The sequence below is a fragment of the Canis aureus genome, chromosome 9, assembly GCF_053574225.1.
Source record: "Canis aureus isolate CA01 chromosome 9, VMU_Caureus_v.1.0, whole genome shotgun sequence".
NCBI classification, from domain to species: Eukaryota; Metazoa; Chordata; class Mammalia; order Carnivora; family Canidae; genus Canis; species Canis aureus.
Genome location: NC_135619.1, coordinates 36,464,843 through 36,478,943, shown reverse-complemented (window position 1 = coordinate 36,478,943; position 14,101 = coordinate 36,464,843). Strand labels below are relative to the sequence as shown.

Below are 14,101 nucleotides of genomic sequence, written 5' to 3'. Positions count from 1 at the left end.
TTAAGACTACCAGGCCAGCTCCTTCACTGGTTCCCAGCATATGGACATATCATTTTGCCCAGTGATTGAAAGAAAGTTCCCTGTGCTGCTCTTTATACTCTGTTTTCTCACAGGGACATCTCCAGCTGCTGAATTCCACTTTTGAACTTCTCCTGGGGAGACTCAAGCTGCAGAGCTTATGAACCCCAGACGCTGGAGGACATGTGCCAAGTTGCCCCTCCACCCAAAGTGAGGGAGAAGCACACCCCCTCCACACCTCAGTGTGAGGGGTGTGAGGGGGCCACGGCACAGCATATCAACAACTCTCTTCAGAGTAGTCTCTTCTATAGTTGGGCTTAAGTGATGTGCCCTGACTTTAGGATCAGGGCATATCTGACAACTTTTATATTATTCTCTGCCTTTGTAGCCTCATCCAGACTGAAGGAGGATGAATCAATTATAGTATTCTACTTTAGCAGTTACTGTCATCAGCATCCAGAATCCTATTGAAAAAGAAGCACTTGAACTAAAGATTCATTGACTGGTTTCAGGGTGCCATGACTTACTATTCACTCAGAGCAAGTCACGTGACTTCTCTAAACCTTGGTTTTCTCATCTATAAATTGGGACCAATATCACTTGATCTACATAAAATCCAATGAGATAATGTATGCAAAATGCTTTGTAAACTAAAAAGTAATATATAATAAAGAGATGAAATGTTTCTCAGCTAGAGCCTTATAATTTGTTGTCTAGTTATGCTATAGTCAATAAATGTCAATCTGTGTTTTGCATTTTGTTGGCAGATAGAATTTTTCTGGAAAATAAGACCTTTCGAATCACTTTGTATAATGTAAAAATAACAAGGAGGGCTCTGTTGGCTAGGTGGTTCATAAAATGTTTCTAACAACTCATAAGGTTGCTAGATTTTGCACATAAAATACAATATGCTCAATTAGATGTGATTCTGATAGAAATAAGTTTTAATATAAGTCCACCCCACATATTGCACAGGATTTTGTCTGGTAACCTCACTAGTAAGTATCCGTGGACTGTGAGCAGAAATCTAATTTCAGTTACCTACCTAATCAGTGTTTATATGTCTAGATTCTAGCACAACGCCTGATCCTTAGCAAGCACTTAATACATGATTATGGAATAAAACATATATACATATTAGAATATGTATTTGGAAAACTGTCAGCCATGTGACAAATCACATTTAGCAACCCTTTAAGCTTTTGTTTTCTTGTCAATTAAGCAAAAGTAATAGTAAATGCCTCACTGATGATGGAAAGGTAACATAAAATGGGATATTTGAGCAGTCTTTATAAATTGTGAAAGCAATCTACAACACCTTATAAACAGCACAAGGAAGAGACTGTTGAGAATGGTATTTGCAGTGTAGCTTCTGCCATAAAGAGTAGAAATAAATTTTCAAAATGTTTCAGCAAAATCTACATGTTTAGGATGTAAATCCAGTATACAGAAAATGTTTCTCTCGGGCTGATTCCATTCTCTACCCCTGCCCCCCCAGAAGAGGCCTCACCCAGCATTTAAACTTGAATGGGTTTCTGCAAGGAATTAAACTGTGCCCAACTGCTTCTGGTTCCCCTGGACCCCTGCATACCCATCCCTGCTCCCCTCATGTCCTGGCTGTCTAATTTGGTGACTGTGAAGCAATCAGAAAGGTTTGCTGTAGAAGTTCCCAGAATTTTCTTGAAGCATCTGTTAACACCATGCAAAACCTAGTTCAACAAATCAACAATGAAATCCTAAACAGGAGTAAAAGCTGCTTGACTTCACCTGGCAGAGCCAGGAAGCTCGGAGTTAAGATTCGATTCTCCCTTGCTGTGCTAACATTTTCACATGCCATTGAAGGAGTGAGTGGTTTCTAAGTGCCATATGTGTTGGCGTAATTACATACACTGGCATAAATTGTTTGATGGAATTTCTCAAACTTATTTAAATTTGTTCTCAGAAATCAAAACAGTTCATTAGCTTCCAAGAATACATTTGTAATTCCTGGAAAATAATTTCTTTTGGCATTTCAAATGTGGCATATTAAGCTATCATCCTTGAGGGCTTTCTGAATTTCAGTTTTGCAGATGCTTAGTTATCAAACATCTGTCTTGTCTTTACGGGTTCTATTTCAACCTCATCTCTAAGTGTTAGAGGTCTTGGGGTTCAGTACTGTTTCCTCTTGTGGCTCTCTCCATGTGTTAGCTGACCTCTCCCAAACTTGTGGCAATTTAAAAACTCTCCTCACTGCCAATTCTCCTATTTGTCCAGTTTGGTGTTATCTGCTGAGCACCAAACTATAACCCAACAGCCTTATGACATCCCCACTTTGATGTCTCATAGACTTTTCAAACTTAACATACCAAAAATGGATCACTTGGTCTTCCACCACCTGTCTTAGGTATTTGTTCTTTCTTCATTGTTCAATAATATCTATCTGGCTGCAAAAGCCAGAGATTAGGGGCTTATTCTTAATGCTTTCCCTCCCTCATCTTCTGCCTTCTACCATCCTCTCCTGGTTTGGATTAGATAATCTGTCACTAAATCTTGTCAGGTCTGTCTCCAAAATTGTCTTGGCTTTGGCTCCTTATCTTCACTCCACTTTTCTAACCAAAGCCACCGTGGCTTATCTGAACTCTCCACTCCATTACTGTCTACTCTGCAATTATCCCAGTGATCCTTTTCAACTATAAATAAGGCCAGTTTACTTCCCTGTTTTAAGACCACCTAATAGCTTTAAATTAAACTTAGGGAAAAAAAGTCCATGAGGCTGGCCTTTTCTACTTTATCTCATACCCATTTATTTCTCACTTCCTACATTATAGCCACATGGGCAATTTCTCTTTCTCCAATGAACTGTACTGCACTGTGCCACAGGACCTCTGCATATGTGTCCTTTAGTGTGGAATAGCTATCCTCCACCCACTTTATTACTTCTTATCATTCAGATCTTCCAGCTGAAACATCACTTCCACAGCATAGAATGTAAGCAGTATAAGGATAGGAACCTTGTCCGTATTGTTTACTAATAGATCTCCATAATCTTGCACAGAGCTAGCACACACTAGGTACTCAATAAATCTTGCACAATGAATGAAAAAATAAAAGAAGAGAAGAAGAAATGAATGAACTCTAGATTAGGTCGAGTCCCTCTGGTATACATACTTGTAACATCATTCCCTTTTGGCCATACTTATTCCCATTTATGTTTTATTAGTAAAGCTTTTTGTTTGGTTTTATCTTTCCAGTTAAACTCATGAGAACAGGGACCATGTTGTTTCCCATCTTATTTTCAGAGCCTAACACCTTCCTAGCATGTGGCAGTTGCTCACTACCTTATTGATTGTGATTGTCCTGCTTGAAGCACACCTCCCCTCCTCTACTTCTGGACCCTGGTTCTCCTGCTTTCCTCATTTTCCTCACTTTCATATGTGGGCTTCTTTTCTTCTTTCACTACCTTAGAAATTAATGTCCTTGGGACACTTGGGTGGCTCAGTCAGTTAAGCATCTGAGTTCAGCTCAGATCATGATCTCAGGGTCCCGAGAGTGAATCTCACATCGGGCTCCCTGCTCAGCAGGAAATCTGCTTCAAGAAGTTAGTGTTCCAACTGGGATAGATGTAGATTCATATCATGGAGCACTACTCAGCAAGAATAAGTAGCAAACTTGATGCACACAACAATATTGGATGTGTCTCCAGGGCATTGTGCTGCTGAACTTTTCTGGGGGGTGATGAAGCTGTTGTATATCCTGACTGTGGTGGTGGTTAGACAAATCAATACATGTAATAAAATGCCTGGTAAAGGATTCACAGGATGTCTCTGTACAATTTTTACAACTTCCATGTAAGTTTAAAATTATTTGGTATGAGCACTTGGTGTTATATTATATGTTGGCAAATCGAACTCCAATAAAAAAATATACAAAAAAAAATTCAAAATAAAAAGAGATTTTTTTAAAGATCTTATTTATTTTTTCATGAGAGACACACACACACAGAGAGGCAGAGACACAGGCAGAGGGAGAAGCAGGCTCTACACAGGGAGCCTGTTGCAGGACTCAATCCCAGAATCTGGGATCAGGCCCTGAGCCAAAGTCTCAACCATTGAGCCACCCAGGCGTCCCAGAAGATATTTTTAAAGAAAGTATCTTTCAGGGCTCAGCCAGAGGCCTGCTTTTCTTTACTTCCTGCAGGCTCTCCCTGTGAGCTGTCAGCTCCTCCCATGAGTGTAGTCTTTCCACTGATGCTCCATCCCTCTTTCCTGGGCTCCAGTCTTGGGCCTTCAAGTGCGTAGCAGCCAGATGGATCTATCCAGATCTATCTGTGCTGGTCCTGAGTAAATTGATGCATATATAGTGGTAATTTCTGTTATCACGAAATGAGAAAATTCTGTTTCTATTTATGGAAACATTTCACTCTTGGAAAGTCTATACAAATTAATTGCCTTTCATCAAAATCAGAATGTTTATCCTGGCAATATAGTCTTTCCATGTGATTTGCCCCAAGGAACTCAATACTTTTCCAAATATTTTGTTGGTTTTGTTTCATCTGGTTGTACCCTAGAAATATTGTGCTTCAGTTACACACACACACACACACACACACACACATCACACACACATAGTGCATATATATATAATGACATTATCAATTTCCCAATCTGGAACTTTAAAAAAATTTTTTAAAGATTACTTATTTGAGAGAGAGAGGGAGAAAGAGAGAGAGAGAGAGAGAGGTAGGCAGAGGGAGAGGGAGAAGCAGAATCTTTGCTGAGTAGGGAGCCCAATGTGGGGCTCTATTCTAGGACCCCAAGATCATGACCTGATCAGAAGGCACACACTTAGCCAACTGAGCCACCTAGGCACCCCATGGAAATTAAAATTCTTAATATATGTTATACCACATGCACACACACACACACACACACACATATCTTTAGAAAGGTCATGCTTTACTAGTTCAGCAACTCTGCTGTGCTTCTAATGGAAAGCAATCTTGATTTTCCCTTTTTATTTTTCAAGTTTTGCACTATGCCTAACAGTAGCTTAAGAGAAAACTTTTAGAGGAGGTCAAACATTGCTTAAACATGTGGCAAATGGTTTCCCAGGGAAACTGCACATCAGTGCTTGTAGCTTCCAGCAGTATCTCCAGAACGTCACCCAGACATCAGCCGCAGCAGTGTTTGCTATAGAACTGGAGACTCAAACCAACTCAGAAAAAGCACTGTGAACAAGGTGAACCAGTTCAAAGGATGAAGAAACATTCTTCAAGAGTGGTGCCCTACAGTGTTTCTGCACGAAACTTACCTCTCTCAGACGGTAAATGCTGTTTTACTGGCCATTTGTCCTCCACGTGGCTGGTCTTAGGCTCCTTATGCTTATTATCGTCACTGTGTTTATTTTCTGTAGAAACCCTTAAAATACAGTTTAAATTACTCGTTGCCTACATTCGGGTTATACTTACAGAATGGGCAGTTTGGAGATGAGCATTATTGTAGGGAAAATTTGTTAGAATCCCTAAAAGAGAAAACTTTTAACAGTTGCTTAGATTTGACTTATTTAAGTATTAGTTTATTTGGAGACTGAACTTTCTTATTGAATTCTAATTACAGAGATCTCTATCTTTGACTTCTCTAATATTTCAGTAATTGTACTTGGTTGCTGTTCCCTTAACAACGTACATAAGGAAAGTATATAAAGATTTCTGTATTAGAGTATAGTGTGTGAAGAGATAAAAGTATTGAATAAAAGGAATTGAATAAAATGTATGTTTTCCTACATAGTTGAATTGAGATCCTTGTCAGCTTCACTGACATTTTGTGTGAGCTTGGATTGAGTCTAACTCTAAAGAAAGAAGGGGAAAACAACATTAGTTGTTTAAGGTGAAACAGTCATTTCAGATATTAACTAATATTGAATCTTAGAGACTCATATATTGAATGCTGACTGGTTTGTTTAAGAAAAAGAATTAAAATTATCTCTTTAACAACCTTACCTATATTAGTTGAGACAACAGATTTTTAAGTACTGGATTGGCAAATTGATGATGTCTTTATTTAATTCGGGAATATTTTACAATTACTTTTACTAAAACTGCTCCATAAATATTGTATTCAAGAATGAGTAATATGGTTATTTCCATTATATTACTCCTTGAGTTCATCTGAGGGACTTTGTATTTCATTGATAGTTCTGTGATGAATAGCAATAAACATCAAACTAATTAGGCAAAAAGCTCAGCTAAGCTGTAATGATGTTTTAACTAAAAAATGCTTCTTTTTGAAAAAGCAGTTGAATTATTTCAAGTAGATACAATTCCATAAACAATTAGCTAGCAAAGTTTTGCTTAGACCTGATCTAAGGAATAAATGCTGCTGCTAGATAGCATATTAATCATTGATATTTATTATGCAGATGAATGCATGCAGAGGGGTTTGGCAAGTTCAGTGTCTTTCCTCAGTTTATTTCTCTACTCTGAATGGGTTCACCAGACCCTTTTTTGAGACTACAAAACTAAACTCCAATCTGGCTTATATCCCATTGATTACAAAATGTAAAATACTTAAATCCCGAACAGTGGACCTTTACGTCCATCCTAAAACAAATTATGGGGCCTGAAGTCTTCCAAAGGCCAATAGGCAAAGCCAGAAAAATAAACACACTACTTTTCCAACTGCTGGTTTTATGTACAAAAGGCAGCGTTTTGAAAACCATCTGTTACAGTTGCCTTTGGATGAGCTTGTGTTAAAATTTGTTGAATGTTACCACAGACCAAGAAAGAGAAGAGGAGCATTTGAGGACTATGTTGTCACATTGTGTATTCTCTTGCTTTTAGCCCGGAAGACTCCATCTTACATTTCTAGGGGATAAAAACCTATTTTTCTTTTAAAAATTTCAAAAAGGAAGTCCTACACTCCTTTTTAGAAACACTACTCTGATGATTATCAGTCCTTACTATTGGGAATTTTTTCCTTAAATTGGCTTTATGTTAACCAAAATCTTTACAGCTACATTTTTGAGTTGATTTTCTTTCCTAGAGAACACATTCAGTTTGAAACTCTACCGCCACTTCTTAATCCATATATGGGATAATTCATATTCAAGAATCTCTAAAGTTCTATCCAGCAATTATTGCCCTTTTAGCACTTACTGCCATCCTACAGAGTAGTGGTTCTTGAACTTTTAGGGGACATGGATTCCTTGTTGAGTAGCCAAATGAAGTTGTGGAACATCTCCCCACTAATATGTACGTGCCCACCATTTTTGGTTATAATTTCCCAACATGTGGGGAACTCCTGAAGTCTTTGGATCCTGGGTAATGAGCCCCTGATGGAGCACAGACATCTTTTCATGTGTGAATTCAGATGTGAGTTGCTAAGAATTAAGACATTACTGATGCTTTATGCATGCCTGGATTCTTTAAATCAAATAGATAAAGTTTTCCAACATTTTATTTTAAAATCTTGCTCATGTCATCAATCTGTTTTACTCCTGTACTAATAATAAGTTCTAAATGTTAGATAGAAACATTTAAGGCTAGTTTTAAATCTTCTCTTAGATCTCTCCTGATATGATTTTATTACTGAAATGCAAAAAGAAAATAAATCTCATCATGAGACAGCATCATTATTTATCCCAAGGACAAGTAGAATCTACTGTATTTAAATGGCATCTTTAAAGTCCTTTCTGTCCCCTGCATATCAGGTAAGAGTTTACTTTTTGGAAAAGAGAAACATTTAATTTTTGAAAAAAAAAGAAATTATTATGATCTGTAAATGGCATGCAGTGTATTCTAGGATTCTTACTATGGTGCTTGGCTTAACTTCTTCTCTTAGGCTCCTGCTGAGTATCACTTCTTCAGGAAAACTTATCTGAGCCCAGGCTTGGTTAGATGTCCCTATCATGGTGCATGCAGAACTGCTTGACCTCTCCTTTCACAGTACTTATCTGTACTATTGCAATTGTCCATTTGGGGTCTATATTTCTCTAAAGGTTTTAAACTTGGTGAGGGCAGCAACTTTCTCATTCAGTTATTTTTCTGCACCTAACTTGGTGCCTAGCATATGCAGGGTATTGAGTAAATTTTTGTTGGGAGAATAAACAAATGCATAATACATTGTACATAATGATTAGGTAGCTCTGACTTTTTTTAAAAAAGAATATGTGCAGTTAGAATGAGCCAGATTTTCAATATGGGATTTCCCTGCTTGGAAGTCTGACCTATATATCAGCATCAGAAAGCTGAGGCTGAAATTATCTGATTTAATATTGATGTTGTTTTCATAATATATAGAAAACCACCTTTCCGATGGCTGTGGCTCTGGTTGTGGGTGAGAGAGAGGGTAGCAAGAAGAGAGAAAAATGGCTAAGGGTTAACCAGCTATGGCCAGGAAGGGAGTGGAGGAAGCTCACCTATAATGGCATGGGATTAAGCAAAAAGGAATTTTGTCATTCAAGATGAAGGTAGAGCTGTGGTTGAGAGGTAGAAAGATCTAGGATATACGGGCCAAGAGAGGCAGGGAAGCAAGGATGGTCCGAAGCAACGAGTAAAAGAAACTGGGTTTAAAATGAACAGCAGGGCAGCCCTGGTGGCTCAGTGGTTTAGCGCCGCCTTCAGTCCAGGACCTAATCCTGGAGACCGGGGATCGAATCCTGTGTCGGGCTCCCTGCATGGAGCCTTCTTCTCCCTCTGCCTGTCTCTCTCTCTCTCTCTCTCTCTGTGTGTGTGTGTGTGTGTGTGTCTCTCATGAATAAATGAATAAAATCTTTAAAAAATAAAATAAAATGAACAGCAAATAATGGAGGTAGACAGATGAGTGTTGGAGCTTGGGAAATCCCTGGATGCAATGGTGTTCCAGGAATCTCTTCTGCACAGACACAACGAGCCCACCTGAGTCATCCATTTCTTTGGACGGTTGATCTACCACAATGCTTAACTCTATTAGTATTCTCTGGGAATTCTGGATGTTTTTCACTGAAAGGGAAAAGATTCCTCTTGGTATCCTTTTCACAGGGGATTATATACATCAGTGATTAAATATTCAAGTTCAAACTTTTGAAAGTAACCAAAATGGGCTTTTAATCATCAGAACTTGATGTGTAAACTTTGTAGCAGATTTGACATCAAACTGGCATATCTGCAGTCTTCAATTTTCCCTTCTTAATTCTGTAAAATTATTTTTTCATCACCACACTAATGAGGTACATGGTATGAGAATACTATTGGTAGCTGCTCTGAGTGGATTAAGAGAAATATTATCAAAATAAGAGAATAGATACAGAGTTGCAGTTGGGGAAGATGAAAAAATTTGGAAATGGATGGGAGTGATGGTTGAACAACAATAGCAATAAATTTAATGCCACTGAACATTACCCTTAAAAAAGGTAATAATGGTAAATTCTATGCTATACCAGAGTAAAAATATAAAAGAATGGCAATGAGTTTGATACGAAGAATCGTAGTTGTTTCCCAGTTTCATATATAGAAAATCAAGAGACAGAATGAAAAAGAAACATCCAGGATCAGATGCTTAGTCGGAGTTAAACTGACCACTAAGCCCTGGGAATCCTAATTTCTGGTACAATGTTCTTTTCAGGCAAAACTGCAGATTCAACCCTATGCCTTTGGTATGCGTAACTGAGATTCTGAAAGTCTCATAACATTGTTTTATAAAAATGATCAGTTTCAAAATGCACACAGTGGAATTTTAAAACCATGTCCTTTGATAAAGCATGAGTGTAATAAATTTGTCATGCATCTTATTCAATTTCCTCTTGAAAATACACTCTTTAAAGCAGCATGTAACACTGCAAAATATGAGCCTTCTTTGGATTTTAAAGGAAAATCAGTTTCTGTTTCTTATTCTTTCAGGGATTCTTCTTTAGATCTTTCACTCTAGGGAAAGTTCCAGATGCAGTGATATTTCCTGAAAAATATCCTGCCCTGTGTCTAGGTATAAGTCTGAAAATCCCTTCCTTAGAAGAAACACAGGATTATTTCTCAGTTGTCATGGTGATGCTTAGGGAAGATAACTTTTTAAGGAGGTGAGGGGGAAGTACCATATTGGGTTGCATAAGCAAAGTCTATGATTTTAACTTGTACCTAGCTGGCAGTTGTGCTAGTTCATACCAAATCCACAAAGTTTTCATAAAAATTTAAAATTCTTTACACTAAAATTTCCCAGAGTGTCTAATTCCACTTTCTCACTTTCTAAATGAGAATGTTCCAATCTAGGAATGGTTAAGTGACTCCCTAGGGTCACCCAACCTCCTCACTTCAGGTTGCCTTTCAAACCTTTCTTATGCACTTGTTTGGAACAGAAACCAAGTTCTGGAATGGCTGATAGACCACAGAGATGCCATAACAGGGAACTAACTCTCTGTTCTGAAATTGACCACTGCTCCCATTTTCACCCCACAAAGAGAGGACTCATATGCTATTTTCCTCCACTCTTCATTAAAATGACTGCCTGAGGTAGAATTCTCTCTCTCTCTCTCTCTCTCATCTCTCTCTCTCTCTCTCTCTCTCTCTCACACACACACACACACACAATCTATTTTTAACCTCATTTACTTCCCATTTCTTTTTCAACTTGTTCTTAGAGTTATTATAAACCTCTGTTGTTTGTTTGGTTCCTCTCTCATGCATCCTGTTTTTCCCTCCAGTGTCTTCCCTCCCATGTCCTATTTCTGTGGAAATAAGAAATGTATTCTTGCAAGCTAAAAGAAATGTGTGTTACATTGATAAGCAAAAAATTGATGCTAATGGGATATCTTTATCAAAGAAGAGAGTCCTAAGATTTGATGGGAAATTCAAATAAAGATGCTGGGCGTCAATGCTGAAAGTCTTCAGGAAATACACAGCAGTTTCCCTCGGGGTCCCTCCAAAACTTATTTACAACTTTTTTCTCTTCCTTAAATTAAGCCTACTTTTCTTCAACCGCAAACATTCAAGATAAATTAGTCAATGTTGTCTAGTTTTGCTTAATGACTGTGCTTCTTCACTGCAAATGTACAATGTTTTAACAATGCAGTGCGTTAAATGGGACTTGAGTCCCAATCCGAGGTCAAACCACAGTTTATGACTTTTTTATATGGGGAAATGCATTTAGAGTTGAGAAAAACTCCAGTCTATAAGTCAGATTTTGCCTATGGTATTTGCCTTGTGCTTCAGTAAAATTCAATCAGTAAATATTTTTTGAGAACCTTTTGGGTGAAAGGTATCATTCCGGGTGCTAATGTTCTGCAGATAAAATGACAATGAAGTACATTATCTCACCTAATCCCTTACAACAACCCTATAGATACCACTCTCCTTGCCACTGAAGAAGCTGAGGCTCAGAAAGGAAACAGCACTTGTTCCAGAGCACAACGTGGTGAGAAGCAGAGTTGATATTCCAGCCTTGGTCATCTGACTTCCAAGTCTGGACTCTTTAACTGTGCTTAGTGCAGAATTTTTGCTCTAAAGAGACTCTGCCGGAAGCCATGCTGGACCTTAGAAAATCCTTGGAAGCTACATTGTCAGCAGCTTCCAGAAAAAGAATTTGTGTTAAATCTCAGATGGGAAAAAGTTTCCTCTGACTGTTGCTATATAGAAATGCCTCTCAGTGAATGCTATTCCAAATTACTGGGAGATCAAAAAGTGTCATTGGGACAACTGAGACTCTGAGAGGACAGAGAGACTGTGGGTCTTGTGACTATGAGCATCCCACTGGTGAGGAGGGAAGGGGATGTAGGGAGGGAAACTGCCATCTTCTTGGTGGAATGTATGACAAGCTCTCCTTTTGTCCCCTAACAAGACTTTGTAGAAATCAAGCCTCATATATTTCACTTTGATCTAAACCCCTGATGAAGCTACATACATAATAAATTATATAATTACTCTATTAAAATTTGCCAGAAATCCTGGAGAGCTGATTCTTGACTATGCACCTGTTGATCAGACCAACTCAGCAGATCTGTTAATGGTCTCCATACAGAAGATAGAAACAGACACAAAAATCATCCTGTCCTTGCTGTCCAGATCTTAAATGTGATAGCTCCTTAGAGTCAACTTATCTGGCATTCATGAGATCTAAAAGCAATTGCCAATACAGTTTCCATTTCCTGCTCACATTTCAAAAATTCAAATACAAAGAAACCCCTTTTGGTGGGGGGAGGAGGACTCCCAGAACCAGCTGAGGCTTTATTTTGGAAAAGACAACTAAATTGGCTTTTTTAGTTGGAGGCATGGGTAAGATGGGGTACATAGGGCCGCTGACTACCCCCAATGGTAGGCTGAGGACTGGGGCTGAGCCTCAGGTGGGTCTCCTGCTCCCTACACTCCCCTGCACAGCTCCTTTCCCTAAAGTCTCTATGGCAGCCACAGGAGGGGAGAGACTGGGAGGGTTCTCAGTGGCTGTTCACTTGGACAAGACATCATAGGACTTAGATGCCAGTTTCCTATCACAGGTCTCGATCTTCTTCACAACAATGGCCTGGTTGGAGGAGGCACTAACATGCCTGAAGGAGCTGGAGCCCCCACCAGAGCTGAAGCTGGACTGGAAGAAGCTCAGGCTGTTGTGGAGGCCAGGGCTGGTGAGACCCAGTGGGCCCAGCTCAGCCCACCTGAGTAGCGCTGGTGGTCCCAGTATGGATAGGCATGTTCTGCATCCCAGACTCCAGCTGACTCTCCCGCCCTCCAGCAGCTTGGGTAGATGGCAATCTCGCTGTCCAGGGCCAGACTGACATCCGTGAGCTCTCGGTACTTGCACAGCCCCTGCACCAAGATCTGCTCAGCTTGCTGCAGGGCAGCCGGCAGCTCAGCCAGCTGGGCATCTACTGGGCATCTACTCCGTGTTCGTAGCTCTAGATGGTTAATTACTTGTCCTGCCTTCTCTGTCTGTTTTATGTTAATGTTTGCACTCTGTGTGACTAGTCCTGTCTTCTTCATCTGAAGTGGTTGCCTCAGAGCTCGGGGCCCTTACTGGCCCGCTCCCACACACTGCCCAGCAATCGGTGAGGGTGGCCTCCACCGAAGCCCTCTGGCCTTTGAGGCGCTGGATCTCAGTGGGGAGTCTGCTGATGTTCAGGTTCACCTCAGAAACCTCCATCTTCCTGCATTGGAGGTCATCCGTGTGCGTCCCAGTGAAGTTCAGCAGCTCCTACTACTTGATCTGCTACTTGATCTGCTTGCTGTTGAGGCCCTGAGTCTGACCGGCTGCGGCTGGCCATCTCCCGGCCCTGGACCTTGAGCTCGCGATGATGCCATTTGGCCCAGGCACACTCCAGCTCTACCTCGTTGGTCTAAGCTTCACCCACAGCCTTCTTGATAGCGACAAATGCATTCTCCATCTCTGCAGGCTTTTTAATCTCTCCCTCATATTTATTCTGAAGTCCTCCGCCAGCCCCTGCACTTTACCAAGTGCCACTTCCAGCTTCAGCGTCTCCTGTACCACTGTGTCTAGCTGTCAACAAAGCTTGTTGATATAGTTCTCAGGCATATTGTCCTGTTGCTCTGAGCTGTTTTCTGCTCCTGTAGGAGGCTCTACTTGGTCTCCAGAATCTCGTTTTGCTGCTCCAGGTTCTGCCTTATCAATAAAGGAGGCAAACTTGCTGTTGAGGGAGGGTCTTCATCTGCTCCTTCTTTTGGGTGCATCTGGCCTAGAAGTTGGGGTTCACATCCAGCTTAAGAAGACTCAGCAGAAAAAAAAAGAAGAAGAAGAAGACTCAGCAGACTCTGATCCACTGAGACATCTGTGATACCCCACACACCCCTAGACCTACTGTAACCACAACCATACTCATGCTGGTATCGAGGCCACCCTGCAAGCTCCTGTGCTACCCACCTGGAAGAAGGCTGAGAGGCAGACACAGACATCAGGCACACTTGTGTATGAGCAGCTGGTGAAGGCCCTGGGGCCAGAGGTGAACACTTTGTAGGACTTCTGGGTCACTCTGATAGACATGGTGGAGGCAGGAACAGAGGTGAGTAGCTGGACCAGAGAAATCCAAAAGGAACTGAGAAGCTGCTTCTAGGTAGGGGTGAGGGAATCTTGATGTGTCTGGAGTTTAGTGACTTTCCTGCTGTTTTAATTAACCAGTTTCACAAGTATTTATTGAG

At 40.3% G+C, this 14,101-nt stretch overlaps 1 protein-coding gene and 1 long non-coding RNA gene across 2 annotated transcripts in view; one reads left to right on the top strand and one right to left on the bottom strand.

Moving 5' to 3' along the window:
- The window catches only part of SLC35F4 (solute carrier family 35 member F4), a 232,826-nt gene that overhangs the window by 171,970 nt on the left and 46,755 nt on the right, over positions 1 to 14,101 (top strand). The window lies entirely within an intron of this gene.
- LOC144320647 (uncharacterized) overlaps positions 3,935 to 14,101 on the bottom strand; it is a 28,037-nt gene continuing 17,870 nt past the window's right edge. The window contains exons 2-3 of the long non-coding RNA XR_013386252.1: positions 5,308 to 5,414; positions 3,935 to 4,333 (exon numbers count right to left, since the gene is read on the bottom strand). This is a non-coding gene — a long non-coding RNA (uncharacterized LOC144320647). The remainder of the gene's footprint in view (positions 4,334 to 5,307; positions 5,415 to 14,101) is intronic.